At 37.7% G+C, this 17826-nt stretch overlaps 2 protein-coding genes across 8 annotated transcripts in view; one reads left to right on the top strand and one right to left on the bottom strand.

Annotated features, from left to right (window-relative positions):
* The window catches only part of LOC145293260 (uncharacterized), a 171519-nt gene extending 155286 nt beyond the window's left edge, over window positions 1-16233 (bottom strand). Inside the window, exon 1 of the mRNA XM_080139855.1 lies at window positions 14751-16233. The gene's annotated coding sequence lies outside the window, so the exon portion shown is untranslated. The remainder of the gene's footprint in view (window positions 1-14750) is intronic.
* The window catches only part of LOC145293258 (uncharacterized), a 554756-nt gene that overhangs the window by 198484 nt on the left and 338446 nt on the right, over window positions 1-17826 (top strand). The window lies entirely within an intron of this gene.

Raw genomic sequence — 17826 nt, 5'->3', positions numbered from 1 at the left:
GAGATCTCCCGTGCAGAGAATCTGCGGGAGAAGGGCTGCAGGAGGAAGATTCAGGAAGCCTCAGCAGCCACACCTGACATGACTTTTGACTGCAGCCGCTGTGGCCAAACATGCTTGTCCTGCATCGGGCTCATCAGCCGCAAACATGCCTGCAGGCGACGTGGAAAACCCCCTTTATAGAATCTTTGTTTGCGAAGTACTGCCGAGAGAGAGATCCATATTATATATATATATATATATTATTATTATTAGTCATCCACATACAGTACCGTTTCGCTGTTTCACAGCTCATCAGTGTGGCTAGACAAGCAACTACCTCAAGCCAGGATCGAAACCCAACTGCCCAGACGACAGTCGGAGCTTCTAACTGTTGCGCTATTCGGCTGCTGCTATGCAGGCAGTGAATTAACAATGTTTTGACATTGTCCAAATACCTAAGCTCAATTTGTTTACACAAAAAGCATCGCTTCATATGCTGATGGTAATTTGTATATCACTTCTCAAATGCTCAACCCAAGATAGGGAGCATTATAGTCATCCACATACAATACAGTACAATATTATTATTAAATATTTATGAGGGCTTTTTGGAATTCCTAAGTATTTATGAAATTCTTTTTTGAGATCATAATAGACCTCTCTCACACACACACACACACATACACACTCTTTTGAATTACTCAAAATTGTTTCAACCAAAACATCGAAGGCAAAAAGAACTAACATGAACTGAACATTAGCAAAAAAAAAAAAAAAAAAGGCTCAGTGCACAATTCTTAATGTGCCTTGATCAAGAGATTTATTTCTCGAAATATTAGAAACATTTTAATAACTATTAACATTTGGTTTATTTTATTTCAAATGTGCATTGTTCAGGTTTTCCAACATATAATAATGTGTATACTACATACAATGCTTCAAGCAAACTATGTTTTTTCTTTTCGTTTTTGTATATTGCTTCTATTTTTATTTTTATTATTAACTTAATGAGACCAGGAGACTTTTTTATGTGTACAGCTGTGCACACTTTCGCTAATAAGGAATTCAAAAGTTTTGTAAACTAATATTAAATGAAAGAGGAAAGGAGGTGGGGCTGAAGTTTTATTATTTTAAATGGGATGGTGGTGGTACTCATTTCCGACTAACGTTGGTCAGAAATTTTCATTTTCGATAAACTCGAGCATAGCAGGCTGATAGGTTCATGGAGTGGAGTGTGAGGCAAACACCTTGAAGATGGCAGACGACGTTTGAAACTTGGCAGGATTTGATTATTTGAGAGGATTTGTTAATATTGAACTTAAAAACGACGAGGTTGTAGTTAGGTGTGAAGCAGCTCCATGGTATTGTGTTGGAAAGAAATTCATAGAAGTTTCATTTAGCTCCAGAGGAAGAAAGACAAATGATTTCCAGTGGTTGTAGCTAGACGAGGTTTTGCTGTGAACGTTTTACAGAGATGGGAGCTTAGTCAAGAATCTACATCTTCTCTTCAGTTCTTTGTTAGAATAAAAAGTTGGATGAAATCAGTGACTTTCTTTTATTCTCCACGTTTGAACCTGATCATGTCAAGGCATTCCAGTTGAGGATATGTCCCTGACAATCACTCTGGCAGAGTCGGAGGACACTGTGACATTTTTGCTCTATTTATCTGAAATATTATGTGTAGTCCTAAAAGGTTCACCCTCTTAGGTTTTACTTTGTCACTTTAAGAAAGAGTTAGATGTCTGTCAACAGGGTTGCTCAGGCATTCACGAAAGGATGCATCTCCCCTTGTGCACTGGTTTTAGTGTCACATTTCCCCAAGGTCAGTGGGAGATAAATGTATTTCCTTCTCCCCCTGCTCTCTCTCCTCTTCATCCTCTTTTCCTTCTCTCCTCTTCATCCTCTTTTCCTTCTCTCCTCTTCATCCTCTTTTCCTTCTCTCTTCATCCTCTTTTCCCTCTCTCTCTCTCCTCTTCATCCTCTTTTCCCTCTCTCTCTCTCCTCTTCATCCTCTTTTCCCTCTCTCCTCTTCATCCTCTTTTCCCTCTCTCCTCTTCATCCTCTTTTCCCTCTCTCCTCTTCATCCTCTTTTCCCTCTCTCCTCTTCATCCTCTTTTCCCTCTCTCCTCTTCATCCTCTTTTCCCTCTCTCCTCTTCATCCTCTTTTCCCTCTCTCCTCTTCATCCTCTTTTCCCTCTCTCCTCTTCATCCTCTTTTCCCTCTCTCCTCTTCATCCTCTTTTCCCTCTCTCCTCTTCATCCTCTTTTCCCTCTCTCCTCTTCATCCTCTTTTCCCTCTCTCCTCTTCATCCTCTTTTCCCTCTCTCCTCTTCATCCTCTTTTCCCTCTCTCCTCTTCATCCTCTTTTCCCTCTCTCCTCTTCATCCTCTTTTCCCTCTCTCCTCTTCATCCTCTTTTCCCTCTCTCCTCTTCATCCTCTTTTCCCTCTCTCCTCTTCATCCTCTTTTCCCTCTCTCCTCTTCATCCTCTTTTCCCTCTCTCCTCTTCATCCTCTTTTCCCTCTCTCCTCTTCATCCTCTTTTCCCTCTCTCCTCTTCATCCTCTTTTCCCTCTCTCTCTCTCCTCTTCGTCCTCTTTTCCCTTTCTCCTCTTCGTCCTCTTTTCCCTCTCTCCTCTTCGTCCTCTTTTCCCTCTCTCCTCTTCGTCCTCTTTTCCCTCTCTCTCCTCTCAGTCCTCTTTTCCCTCTCTCTCTCCTCTCCGTCCTCTTTTCCCTCTCTCTCTCCTCTCTGTCCTTTTTTCCCTCTCTCTCTCCTCTCCGTCCTTTTTTCCCTCTCTCTCTCCTCTCCGTCCTTTTTTCCCGCTCTCTCTCCTCTCCATCCTTTTTTCCCTCTCTCTCTCCTCTCCGTCCTTTTTTCCCTCTCTCTCTCCTCTCCGTCCTTTTTTCCCTCTCTCTCTCCTCTCCGTCCTTTTTTCCCTCTCTCTCTCCTCTCCGTCCTTTTTTCCCTCTCTCTCTCCTCTCCGTCCTTTTTTCCCTCTCTCTCTCTCCTCTCCGTCCTTTTTTCCCTCTCTCTCTCTCCTCTCCGTCCTTTTTTCCCTCTCTCTCTCTCCTCTCCGTCCTTTTTTCCCTCTCTCTCTCTCCTCTCCGTCCTTTTTTCCCTCTCTCTCTCTCCTCTCCGTCCTTTTTTCCCTCTCTCTCTCTCCTCTCCGTCCTTTTTTCCCTCTCTCTCTCTCTCCTCTCCGTCCTTTTTTCCCTCTCTCTCTCTCCTCTCCGTCCTTTTTTCCCTCTCTCTCTCTCCTCTCCGTCCTTTTTTCCCTCTCTCTCTCTCCTCTCCGTCCTTTTTTCCCTCTCTCTCTCTCCTCTCCGTCCTTTTTCCCCTCTCTCTCTCCTCTCCGTCCTTTTTTTCCTCTCTCTCTCCTCTCCGTCCTTTTTTTCCTCTCTCTCTCCTCTCCGTCCTTTTTTTCCTCTCTCTCTCCTCTCCGTCCTTTTTTTCCTCTCTCTCTCCTCTCCGTCCTTTTTTTCCCCTCTCTCTCTCTCTCCTCTCCGTCCTTTTTTCCCTCTCTCTCTCCTCTCTGTCCTTTTTTTCCTCTCTCTCTCCTCTCCGTCCTTTTTTTCCTCTCTCTCTCCTCTCCGTCCTTTTTTCCCTCTCTCTCTCCTCTCCGTCCTTTTTTCCCTCTCTCTCTCCTCTCCGTCCTTTTTTCCCTCTCTCTCTCCTCTCCGTCCTTTTTTCCCTCTATCTCTCCTCTCCGTCCTCTTTTCCCTCTCTCTCTCTCTCTCTCCTCTTCATCCTCTTGTCCCTCTCTCTCTCCTCTTCATCCTCTTGTCCATCTTTCTCTCTCTCTCCTCTTCATCCTCTTGTCCCTCTTTCTCTCTCTCTCCTCTTCATCCTCTTGTCCCTCTTTCTCTCTCTCTCCTCTTCATCCTCTTGTCCCTCTTTCTCTCTCTCCTCTTCATCCTCTTGTCCCTCTTTCTCTCTCTCCTCTTCATCCTCTTGCCCCTCTCTTTCTCTCTCTCTCCTCTTCATCCTCTTGTCCCTCTCTCTCCTCTTCATCCTCTTGTCCCTCTCTCTCCTCTTCATCCTCTTGTCCCTCTCTCTCCTCTTCATCCTCTTGTCCCTCTCTCTCCTCTTCATCCTCTTGTCCCTCTCTCTCCTCTTCATCCTCTTGTCCCTCTCTCTCTCTCTCCTCTTCATCCTCTTGTCCCTCTCTCTCTCTCTCTCTCCTCTTCATCCTCTTGTCCCTCTCTCTCTCTCTCCTCTTCATCCTCTTGTCCCTCTCTCTCTCTCTCCTCTTCATCCTCTTTTCCCTCTCTCTCTCCTCTTCATCCTGTTGTCCCTCTCTCTCTCCTCTTCATCCTGTTGTCCCTCTCTCTCTCCTCTTCATCCTGTTGTCCCTCTCTCTCTCCTCTTCATCCTCTTGTCCCTCTCTCTCTCCTCTTCATCCTCTTGTCCCTCTCTCTCTCTCCTCTTCATCCTCTTGTCCCTCTTTCTCTCTCTCCTCTTCATCCTCTTGTCCCTCTTTCTCTCTCTCCTCTTCATCCTCTTGTCCCTCTTTCTCTCTCTCCTCTTCATCCTCTTGTCCCTCTTTCTCTCTCTCCTCTTCATCCTCTTGTCCCTCTTTCTCTCTCTCTTCATCCTCTTGTCCCTCTTTCTCTCTCTCCTCTTCATCCTCTTGTCCCTCTTTCTCTCTCTCTCTCCCTTTCATCCTCTTGTTCCCCTCTCTCTCTCTCTCTCCTCTTTGTCCTCTTGTCCCTCTCTCTCTCTCTCCGTCCTCTTTTTCTCTTCTCTTTTCTGGTATTTTTTTAACTATGCTTGTAAATAAATCTAAAACTTTTTATAAATAACCCTTACCTCGTTTTTTTTAAACAAGAAAATCTACAGAGGCAAAATTAGAAATGTCCATGTTATGATTCAAACCGGAAGTAAGTTTTAAAACATCGCTGGCAAATTAAAACATGTCATTTTGATTATTGTTCTTTTGAGGGTGTTGTAAGTTAATATAATTAAAAAAAAAAAAGAAAAGAAACATTTGTGTATTTATATTAATTGTATTGATCGAACTATTGGTTTCATCTTGAGTGTTATTTGTGCAACGTTTCGGTCAGATTGGTTTTCGACCGTCCCCAGGCTTGTTGGTTGTTGTTTAGGAAAGAAAAGAGAAAAGTTACTGTTACTTTTTTCTTTTCTAACCACCATGCCTAAAGACGGTCGAAGGCCAGTCCGACTGAGATGTTGCACAAATAACACTAAAGATGAAACAATAGTCCGACCAATACAATTAATATAAACAATCAACCCTTATTTGTGTATTCGTTAAATAGTTTCAGTATTAATTCAGTTGACATGACGTAAAAAGTTACATAACTACGGCCAACAGTTTCAGGAAATGTATGCGAATCTTTTAAACATTTTGCCCCATCTACTTGAATAGTTCTAAAAAAAAAAAAAAAAAAAAAAAACTTGAAACATTTTTATTTATTTTTTTTAGTTATTAAAAAAAACTGGCGAAGATATTTTCTCACCAGGTGCAAATATTTAATAGTTCATCTGGAAGTATAATTTAAAAAAAAAACCCAAAAACTCAAAGCTTGTAATGAGTACTCCACTTTGCACTCTTATGTATAAAGCATTGTATGTACCAGTTACCACAAGTAGATAGTAAAGCTGCCGTTGGTAAGGAAAAAGGACATGGTAGTCTCGGTACTTATAATCATTAGTTACTACTTCTTGATTTCTTTGAAAATGAAAACTCCATTTACATAAATTAGTGTTGGAACGATTAATCTAAATCAGGAATCGAAAAAAAGAAAAAAATTTTTAGGGCATCTGAATCAGAAAAAATTAGTGTCTATTTTTCGACGCCAAAAACAATTTTCACTTTTTTTTAAACATTTTTTTAAACTTTTTTTTAAACTACTTTTTTTAAACTTCTTTTTTTTTTAACTTCTTTTTTTTAACTTCTTTTTTTTAACTTCTTTTTTTTAACTTCTTTTTTTTTAAACTTCTTTTTTTTAAACTTCTTTTTTTAAACTTCTTTTTTTAAACTTCTTTTTTTTAACTTCTTTTTTTTTAAACTTCTTTTTTTTTAACTTCTTTTTTTAAACTTCTTTTTTTAAACTTCTTTTTTTAAACTTCTTTTTTTAAACTTCTTTTTTTAAACTTCTTTTTTTAAACTTCTTTTTTTAAACTTCTTTTTTAAGCTTTTTTTAAACTTCTTTTTTGTAGACTTTTTTTTTTTTAACTTTTTAAAAAATTTTTTTTATTGTTGGTAAAATTTAAAATATATAGTGATTTTAAACTGTCAGTAAAACTTAAACCTACAGATAACACCCTCTCCCAAGTGTATTTTTACGTTGGTGAAAATATATGCATATATTACTTTTTTTTTTTTTTTTTTTGGTAATAATCAAAAATTAGGAAAAATTTTTTTAAAAAAACAAACAGTATAGCTAAATATTTAGAGATTTTTTTTTTTTTTAAATAAATCAGAATTGGTAACTGTATCGGAATCGGTAAAATATCGGAATTGTCCCATCACTACATTTAATATATTTAACATGAAAAGGATAACCTGTGTCTGTTTGTGTGAGAGGAGAGGGTTGCTTATTTTTTTCTTTTTGTAAATTGACTAGAAAAGCACCAGTCCTCGGAAATTTGGAAAATTAAATTCAATTATGTGAACCAAATTGTTATAAAATTATGAATAATTTTTTTAAAAGTTGTTTTTATTTGAAATTTAAAATTATCGGATGCAATTTTATTCACATTATATTTTAATTAAAACAAAATTTTAAATGGCTGTTTGCAAATAAACTAAAATGTTTTCGTGATTTAATTTTACTAATGAAAATATGTTTTAAAAGAGCGTATGAAAGTTATTTTCTTTAAATCATAGTGTTTCAATTTTTAGTTTGGTTAATATATATATATATATTGTGTGTGTATGTTTATATGTACACACACACACACACACACACATATATATATATATATATATGCACAGTTATACTATCAAATATATTATATATACAGCTACATTATCATTATATATAGTTATATTATCATTATATTTGTGAATATATTTCAAGTAAAGTTATCCCAAAGTAAAAAAAAAAAAACCATTGATTTTAACGAGATTCTCAATAAAAGGAAGGAAAATAAATAAATAAAAGAAAAAGTTAGAATGGAGGTCTCGGTCGCCTGATGATATTTTTTTAGATTGAGACAGTAAATTTATTGTAGCGACAAATGGTAATTTTTCTTACCTATATTGAATAAAATAATTATATTATTCTTATTTACTCCACACAAAGCATACTGCCACTTCGATATAAGGGGCTACTATGTAGAGCCATGCCTAAGGAACACTATATAGGGAGTTCAGCTACAGGTTATCTGTTCGCATTATCTTTAAATGTCTGCATGTTAGGACAGTCAGAAGCAGGAAAGAGGAAAGGAATTCCAAAGTATAGCAGTTCAAGAAACTGATGGAGGAGAAAACATTCTAACATCTAGCGACTTCTACAATGTAGCGATGGGTTTTTTATTTTTTTATTTATCGAGTTCATTTAATAAATGTTGAAAAAGTCATTAAAATTAGATGTCTATTTGATTTCTTATGTTAGGTTCAATCCACACCTAGTCCTACTACCACCACCGCAAAGAACTTTCTTTGATTTCTTTTATACCAAACAGAATTTCCATGAACAGGATTTGTTTCCAAGAATTTTTTATGCAACATATTGTCACAGAACTGCTTCCCTGCAGACTACAACATGATCTTCACATGCAATGTCAACAAATACTTGTTGGGCCTTCTTAAGTAATCAATTCTGTGCATTCCCATCCTAGTTTTCAATCTTTTCATAATGTTATTGATTATCCAACTGACAATCTCGTTAATCCGTTTTCTCGAGTGGCTTTTGATCTCGGAAAATCGTTATTCATTTTTATTAAAAAAAAAATATTATTCTGCTACAATTAATATCATATAATGAAATATCTTTTCATAGAATGGTAGCCTCTATTCAGTCTTGAAAAACAATGGATACTCCCTGTAAGGGTAGTTTCACACGCAATTGTGAGGCAAGCGTTGCGCAATCACCAACCACACCTCTTCTGAATCGGCACTACTCGAGTCCAGTGGCAAGGAGAAGTCCAGGACGACTGAAAACCATGCAGAGATAAGCGGAGAGCACATACAACACCTGGAATTCCCAAGTGGTCACCCATTTTAGTACTGATCAGACTAAACGTTTTTTTTTTGTTTTTGTTTTTTTTTTACACAGTGATCACCACTTATCAAGGCCCGGAAGCCACTCAGGGATAAGGGTTATTGCAAGTACATCACGTTAGTGAGGAGATTTTATGAAGTGTTTAATTAGGGGGGGGCGGTTCATTAGGAATTTGTTAACATTAGACTTGAAGACATCCAAGTTGTAGTCCGGAGGGAAGCAGGCAGACGGAACAGAGTTCCACAGGCGTGCAGTTCTAAGAAAGAAGCTTTGCTCATGAAATCCGCGTTTCAGTGATCTAACAAGAACTGATGTGTCACGGTGATTGTGCCGTGTATCTTTTCATATCAATGCGTAGATACATGGTTGCAAAACGGTAGCAGTGTTTCTGTCAATAAAAGGTTTCATCAGGTGATAATACTGCCATCATGGTTCTTAAAGATGAAGCGTCATTACTACTACTAAGCCAGGCCCGAGTGCTTCACTACGACTTGAAGAAAACACCAAGCTTTAATAATTATGTGTATAATACATTCGCAATAGTTATTGTTACATTTTAGTTGTTAAAACTTGACTAATGATGAGAGAAATCGATGAGAAACGATGAATTGAGAGCAGTTGCGGAACTTGTTTGTATTGTTTGATTTGCGCTTTTGTCACTAGGTGGCAGCATCAGTCGCAGTTGGGGATGGCAGATTGAAAAGAAATTTGTGTTCAACGCATCATTTCAAACTATTCTGATTTCAGCAACAAGTATCACATCAAGTTGGCAAATTGAAAAGATCGTTTTTTTTTTGTTTTTTTTTTTTGCTTTGGGGGACATTTTTTTGTTTCTTCTTTTTTTCTTTCTTTCTTTTCATGACATACTAAATGGTAAAAATGTAGGTCTTGCTAGAAACTGGAAGCTCTATAGAAAACAAATAAAAAAGATTGCATGGATAATAATTAAAAAAAAAAAAAATTATCAAAAATGTGAATAGTTAATGATTGGTGCTAACAAAATATCAAATCTTATGATAATAGTCATCCGCAAACCAACCTAGTTTTAAAGATCAAAGTGTAGTATCTGTTTCGGCAGATGCTGAAATCAAAAACCATTGTCCTTGTGGCAATCTTTTGGTCCATGTGGGGGCAACCCTATATACCAAATGGACATCACTATCTAGCTCCCATTTCTCACCTCTCGAGAGCTGGTCTCCTTTTCCACTCCCCTCCCCCCTCTCTCCACATTAAAAAACGGCCTTGTGCCTAATTTGCTCAGTGGGGAAGCAAATAAACACAATCTAGTTTTAAAGTGCAGAGAAGGTAAATATGGTGACATTCGATTTGGGGGGGGGTAATAAAATATGGATGCAAACGAAATTACCGTTTTTCTCATTTCAAATGTACAATTTTTTCTTTTGTGTTATTAATAGGTTTTTTGGGGTTTTTTTTCAAGATAAGTTACTGTTTGTGATGATGAGATGTATATTTTTATTTGAAACAAACAAAAATGTTGGTGCTTTTCAGATCTTGTATGTGTGATATTGTGTATTTCTATGTATAGAAAGGTGGTTCCGTCTAGAAGAAATAGAGCCGTTCGCCAATATTCTAGGTTAAGCATGGCGTTTAAAATAGTTCTACACACAAAAGAAATTTAGATTGGAAAAATTTTATGAATCGAATACTAAAGCCATTCTTGGCCTCTGTTGATGTCAGTTTGTAAAAATTTGAACTTTTTTTTTATTGAAATACTATTAAAATAAAAATCTAGTTTAATCTGTACCGTGTTATGAATCATATTACAAAGATTCAATGCGTTAGCTGTTGAAATGAATCTTATATGAACATGGTTGCACATCCACGTCATTTATGCACGGTTTTTTTTTTTTCTTTTGTCCCCGACAAAAGGAGGGTGGATCTGTAAATTCACCCTCGTCCGTTTGTCCGTCCGCACTTTCTCAATAACTATGCCTTGGAATTTTTTGAAATTATGCACAAACATTAAATATGATATGAGTAAAAAAGTAACAAAACGGATTTTCTGGGAAAACTCCTGTTGCTCTCCTAGGGGTGCCTTTCAGATTAAAATGGCGAAAATTGACACTTTTGTGTTTATTAAAAAAAAAAAGTGATGCCTTGGATTTTTATAAAACTTTCTGAAAAATTAGGGCTAATAAAAACACTCTATTTTTGGGGACTAGTTTACCATATTTGTCTAAAATTTTCTCTGTGTGTCTATTTAGCAGTTTTGCATGGTGTTGAACTCAAATTTAAATATGTTAAGGCCTTGAAGACTTTTGGAGCTAAATGGTGGGTGGATAAACGATGAACTTAGTTATTTCTTTTTTGCATGGTGCATAACTCGAATTTACATGTTAAGGCCTAAAACTGCATCATCTGATCATTTTCATCAGGATTTGACGTCTCCTGGGGACTTTTGGGGCTAAATGGAAGGGGGGGGGGCAAATGCTGAACTGACGCCACACCACACAAATGAGGAGGGCCATAGAGGATGGAAAGATCAAGAAGAGAAAACATTAGCCAGACCTCCGCTGGATTAGTGCAAAGAAGACTGAGACCTTGGGAAGGCTTATTGCCGCCCAAATTCCAGTGAAGAATAATGGTCGCCACCAATGAGAAATCAATGGTAAGCAGCTGTTATGACAACGCAAATACATCTGCAAAGGTTGTCGAAAGAGGTGAAGACTACTGGAAATCTGGGTAGACTTGTTGTCACTCAGACTCCAGAGACCACCACAAGTTGTTCTCGTAGAGAAATCTTTAATGATGGGTCGTGTGACTACTCCTAGTGAGTAAATAAAAATAAAAATATATATATATATATATATATATATATATATTTTTTTTTTTTTTTTTTTTTTTTTAATACCTTGAGAATATTGTGTTTATCATGATGTGACTTGTTTGTTTTTTGCCTGCAGCATTTATCTATCAAGCTCACCAAAATTGCCTTTCGTTTAGTTGCTACCAGTAGAAAAGGAACTGGTGGAATGATTGGATCCACAACGGTATCTGATAGTACTTGTGGAAGGGGGTGCAATGTAAGAGCAGCACCGCCCAGCGATTGGTTTCATGCTATCAGTCAAGTGATGAACTGTTTGTGCATAAAACAACTTTAATTGCGAGTTTGGAGACTTGACTAGATTTCATTATTTCTTTTTTTTTTTTTCTTTTTTTTTTTTTTTTTTTTTTACTTAAGCTCATTTTCACCTCAAACAAGACAGTGCCACTTTGATGTATGGGGCTACTATCGAGGTCATAAGTTTCAGGGATACTATGTAGGGAGTTGAGCAGCAAGATGTCTGTTCACATTACACTTGAACTTCTGCATGTCAGTACAGTTGGGAAAGCAGAATCCCGGAAGGGAGTTCCAAAGTTTACCAGTTCTGGGGAAGAAACTATTGGAGTAGAAGGCTTTCTTACATCTAGGGAACACAATACTTAGATGCTGACTGCAACATGGTCGCTTTCAAGTTCAATGTAAACAAGTTCTTGTTGAGCCATCCTCTTAAATAATCAAACTCTACCAAATTTCAACGACTACTGATGATCACGTTTCACTGACCCTCGACACAAGAACCTATAAATGCCAAATCGGAGGGCATACACACACATGCATACACATACATTATTGACACAAATTCTAATCTGATGATACAACGAAGAAAGGTAGGAACTACCACCTGAAAACGTACAGAATAAACATCTCAAAAAAGGGATTGTCCCGTTTATTCTTACTTTCAGTCGACTCATTATGAACCATTTCTTTAGACAATAAGTTCTATTTTACATAGAAAATCACATCTTGAAAAATATGAAAAGCAGATTTGTTTTAATTATTCCTACGCATTTGCAAACACTTGGCATGAATTAATAGTTTTTTTTTTAAATTCCATTTTCACTTCATGGAAGGCACAGTGCCATTTTGATTGCAGGGATACTATGTAGGGGGATGAGCAGCAAGATCTCTGTTCACATTGCACTTTAACTTCTGCATGTCAGTACAGTTCGAAAAGCATCAAAACTTCTGCATATCAGTACAACCAGGGAAGCAGGCAACAGGGGGGGGGAATTCCAAAGTCTAACTGTTTGAGGGAAGAAGCTATTAGAATAGAAAGCTTTCTGGCATTTAGGAACCTCAACAGTGAAGGGGCGAGATTTTGTTGCTTAGTGGGTTTGTCGAGGATATGTACGTCGAGGGGGCACAAGTGCAGCAAGTTCATCAGAACACATTCCATTAAAATATTTGTAAAACAAGCACAGTGATGCAACATTGCGGCGATGAGACATTTACATTTAGGTTTAGGCGCAGACAAAGAGTGTAGGAAACTGGTTTTGGCTAGGCGAGTGTTTTTCGTGAAAGTTTGGCGAGGAGGGACCATAGATTGAAGCTCAGACGAGCACTTGCCATGAAAATAATGATAAAGTAGAGACAGGCTCGCAATGTCTCTTCTGTGGGAAAGAGGTTGCAGGTGCACCGAAATTTATTTTTACCTTTAATTTTGATTTCACCTGGCATTTTCTGAGCCTAAATTCATCCGTGGGAATGTTTGCAATTGCAAACACATATATCAGAAAAGTATATGATGGAACAAATCTATGCAAGTAGATGAGCTTACTTTGTTGAATAATAACAGTAAAATTTGATCATTCAAGTCTCGTCAGATCAAAAAGAGAGTGAGGGGGCGTTTAAAGCAATAACATTAATCAGGACAGCAGACAAGATTTTGATATAAAAATAACTCCCAGGTGTTAGCAGGAAAAATTCAGGACAAAGGCATCTGACAAGAAAGTGCTGTGATTAGCAGGGAAGGAGAGGGGTGTTTTTTACATACAGAGATAACACAAAAGTATTAAAAGTTGAGTATTTTTAGAAGAAAAACGTTTGAAACTCTAACTTGTCACCGCTTGCAGTCTAACTTCACCGGGACCGTAAAAGCTCAATTTCACGACATAAATTTGAAAATAAATAATGGAATCGTTCTGTTTTACTTGCCTCCCCTCGAGGCGAGTAAACGACGCAAGGTTGTTGTTTAACCTGGGGGAGATTCAGTTTCCTTAAAAAGGGGTACTCTGGAGTGGGGGGAAAAAAATTGCCTCGGTTCAGACGAACTTCTATCACCTCCTGGACAGATTAGATTAAGTGACTCATTAGAACAGATACTACAGTTTCTTCCTGAATAAAAATGGAGTCAATAAAATAATGTGGATCACAATCGCTGGACATTTTCTTTTGCTTCAGACATTTTGCTTTTTTGTTTGTCTCTCTCCAACTGTGGAAATGTATGACACAAGGTCAAAGGTGACGAGAATAAGCCAACACACAATAGGTGAGACACTGGTCTCAGGAAAGAATACCTGAGTAACTTCGTTGGTATTCTCTGGTAGGGGTATCTCAGGCGGTAAGCTATAAACTCATCATCATATTCATCACTCAGTCCTTCATGGCAGGTGCTCGTCTGAACTCCAATCTCTGGTCCCCCCCCCTCGCCAATCTTTCACGAAAAACACCCGTCTAGCTGAATCCACTGTAAAAAATTTCCCCCACTCTTTATCTCTGCCTAAATCAAAACATGGATTCCATGAACAAAGCTTCTTTCTTAGAACTGCACACCTGTGGAACTCTGTTCTGTCTGCCTGCTTCCCACCTGACTACAACTTGGATGTCTTCAAGTCCAACGTTAACAAATTCCTAATGAACCGCCGCCTTAAGTAAACACTTCATCAAATCTCCACACTAACATACTGTACTTGCAATAACCCTTATCCCTGAGTGGCTTCCAGGCTTTGATAAGTGGTGACCACCGTGTAAAAAAAAAAAAGTCCTTCATAGCTGAAGATGATTAGTTAGGGTCTTGATGCTTTTTCCTATAGTGTTGTAGTATTCCATGCTCAGTGTGGGAAGTTTCTCCACAAGTAATGCATGGTTGTGTCTTTGATAATGCTTTTGTTCAGACCTGGCCTTTATTTTTGCATTTCCTCTGTGAAAGCTACTGCACCAGCAACTTCGGTTTACTGCTAGCTGTTCCCAATTTTTGGTGTTCATATTTAACTGGCGCTTTATCACATCCTTGTAGCAGAGTTTCTGCCCACCAATCATTCTGTACCCATTTTCCAATTCTCCATACAATAGGATTTTTGGGATGCGATTGTTATTTCATTCTGGTTCACATGTTCCGTCCATCACAGTTGAGTGGTGGCGAGTACGGCTTCTATGCTGTCCATGAGTGCTTCAACATTTGGTACAAAGTCATTCCATTTAATTTTCATAATTTTTCTTAGGTAGCGCTGTTGTATTGCTTCCTATTTCTTTATGTAGTCCCTGTATAGTGTGTAGGTTTCTGCTGAATATATAGTAGAGCAGGTAATACCACTGCTTCATAAACTTTGCATAAACTATAAACTCACCATTTTTTAAAGAAAGAAGTTGAAGCCTGGGAAGTTTGATCACCTAGGACTACTCAGAATTAATACTTTAGCCCTACAGTGCAGAGCCAACTAATGTCTGACAGATTGTCGAGGACGTATCCTCGATTGATATGAAATACCAAAGAGAATTTCTTCTTAGCTCCCAGTACCAGGTCAGCAGATTTCAGACATTAAATAATCTAGGATTAATTCTTTTTAACCGATGAAAATACAGATAACTCGTGTATTCACATTTTTTTGTGTTTGTTTTTTTATTAAGGTATATTTGGCTTATTACAATGCAATAATAGGTTGTTTTGTTTCTCATAGGTTGCGAGTTCGATCCTCATCAGTAACGTATGGTTTCAAAATTTTAGTTTGCAAACTACATGCCAGGCAAATATGAACTCCTTTTATGGTGGGATACTATAAGTGTTAAAAAGTTAGGGAGAAAAAGAAATATGACAAAGAAAAAGAGGAAATAGGTTTATCAGCAGAACAATGAACAGGAAGTTGTTCACCAAGGTACATAAAAGAAAACGGAATAAGATTGTTAATCAAGGTGTGGCAGTGATTTGATATAAAGGACTGAACAATAGAGGTTAGTGTGTTTTGAGTTCGTTTAGAGTTTTAGGAGTGACAATGAGTTTCGTGTTTGCAACCGTTGACGACAATTACAGTTGAGGATACTTGTGAATTTGATGCAGTTGAAGGCGATTGTGAGTTGGACCATATTGAGAGAGCATTAAGTGATATCAAGATGAACTGACATCAAATAACGGCCGGCCTTGACAGAAGATGTAGATGTGGACCATAGTGTGTAGAGCGTTGATAGTGTTACACACAAAGACAGAGAGAGAGAAGGGGAGAGTGTAACTGATATTTGCAGAATGTGTCAGTTTGTTTTTTGTGTTTTGTTTTAATGTTTTATACTTGTGAATCCTTGCACGACACCCTCAGCAGCAGCTGCCATTGTGAGAGACAACGACATGGTCAGAAGAGAAGAGAGAAGATTATGGAAATATCATTGGGGTCAGCATTTGCTGTTGAGTGGGAGACCACGTGGTTTTACAATGGCAGGAATAAGGCAAGTCTGGACCACCTACATTGCTCAATCCAGGTTCCGGCTCATCACATCCATCACAAAAAATTTCATATCTCAGTTCCAGACTTGGGAAAATAAAAGAAAATTCAGTTCCATAAAACATGAATTGCCATTGTTTTGTTTCCTTACCGAAAGAGATATTCTTGCCGAGACTTATCTTAGAGAAATACAAGAACCGACATGATGGAGTTGAAAAGGTTATCTGTGCACATGGACCCACACAGCAATTATAGACCAGAATATCTTGTGCACCAAATAAATTAGGAGATTGGGATTTATGAATGAGCAAGAGAAAAAAGAATGTCTGATTTTAAACTTTGTAATCCTAGACAGACAATTATATAAAGAAATGTTTGCCTGTGTGTGGCTAAAAGTCAAAACTGCATAAGACAAACTCGGAAAACTAGTATATTCTTTTTCAGCATCGCTTCGGGAATAATATAGACAAATTTTCTTTTTAATATTTGTTATTTTAGAGGAAGAAAATTCATCGGTGGGGGTAATTCTTCAAGGATATTTTCCAGGTTGCAAAAAAAAAAAAAAAAAAAGCAAAAGAGGGGTGATAGAGGGAGAGAGTAAGGTGATAGATAGGAAGAAGAAAGTTTGGGTGAGGAAGATATAAGTAAAATTATATAAACATCAAAAAGAATCCCTACATGGATTAATCTACATTTCAGCGATGTTAATCTGCTTATCAGGGTTCAATAATCTTAGCATAGTTGAGTCCCTGATGAGATGATTAGTCAAAACTTAGATTAATCCATATAGGGATTTTTTGATGTTTATATAATCTAATTTATAAAACTCGCTGTGTGTGTGTGTGTGTTTCTCCATGTTTTTTTCAAACTGTATCTCCTCCAAGACGCAAGGTTACAGAGTAGCGTCAAATGATTGCATTTTCTATGGGCCGATTTTTATGGGTCTTTAGCTGGTAAAAATAGCTGCTAAGGGATCAAAATTGAAAACAATTGAAACTCTGCAGGTGTAAGTCGACTTAAAGTGTTCTTGTACACACGCGCGAATATATATGCATTTGTATGTTAAAGTTTTTTTTTGTTTTGTTTTTAGGGTTTTTTTTGGGGTTTTTTTTAGCTATTTCGTATCCATTTGACAATAGCTCAAATGGTAGTGACTAAGGCTGGAGAGCTAAATGTTTAGGTTTCGATTCTAGCTGATGGCACCAAAGTCATCTTTTTTTTTTTTTTTAACTTTTGAAATCACTACTATATATAATAAGTTGAGAGAGAGTGATAGAAGGAGGGGAGTGAGGGAGGAAATAGATAGAAGTTTTAAAAGAAAGATGTTACTAAACACACATTTTTAACTCCTCTATTTTTGTTGTTGGGTAATGCTGGATAACCATGCTAGTTGGAACTAAAAGAAAGTGAAGCTATAAGTTGCACGTAGAGAATTGAAAAGTGAACATGAGTTTGGATGATTAACTGTTAGTATTTACTTCCTTCCAACCACAGCAAGATGTGATGCAAGGTCAAAAGGTGTAGAGAATCAAGCCAGCACCCCTAAAGAAGGAGCACTCTAGCCTATTGAAAATTGCCTGGGCAATCCCATTAGCATTCCCGAATCAGAGCGCCTCAGCAGTAAGCAATAAACTTACTCCACTTGAAAGGCGAGAGGCAAGACATGGGAGGGTGGACCTCCTAGGACTACCCAGAATGAATGCCTCAGCCTGCCAGATGAAAGGCTACAAAAATGATTCAGTTTCTGTCGGACTGATTGCTGAGATAGGAATCTTAACTGGCATATATCGGAGTGAGTGGCCAACTAAATGGCACGAATCGGAACCCTTAAACGGTACTCTTCATGAGATGGCCTACAAATTTTCTCTTATGTTGGACCGAGACAAAATATGTATTTTACTATAGATTAAAAGTGTTGGGTCACTCGTTAAGAACCAAATTAACTCGACACGGACTGTTCGCCCAGTTTGGTAACCATTGCCCTGTACAAGACGCCGCAGTCATATTCTAAGCCTTATCTCAGAATTGGCAATGTGCCAAAGCTATGAGTAACACTGAAGATCAAACCCACTTTTAATAGACCGTTAGCTTTGCATTCTGTTAGTTTTATGTTGTAGACTTGAGCATCATATCAGATGACGGATGAACTAGGAAATAGACTTG

The sequence above is a fragment of the Euprymna scolopes genome, chromosome 14 (assembly GCF_053919585.1).
Source record: "Euprymna scolopes isolate OS-2025 chromosome 14, ASM5391958v1, whole genome shotgun sequence".
NCBI classification, from domain to species: Eukaryota; Metazoa; Mollusca; class Cephalopoda; order Sepiida; family Sepiolidae; genus Euprymna; species Euprymna scolopes.
Note: the sequence above shows the minus strand (reverse complement) of the source record. Positions and strands in the feature narration are given on the sequence as shown.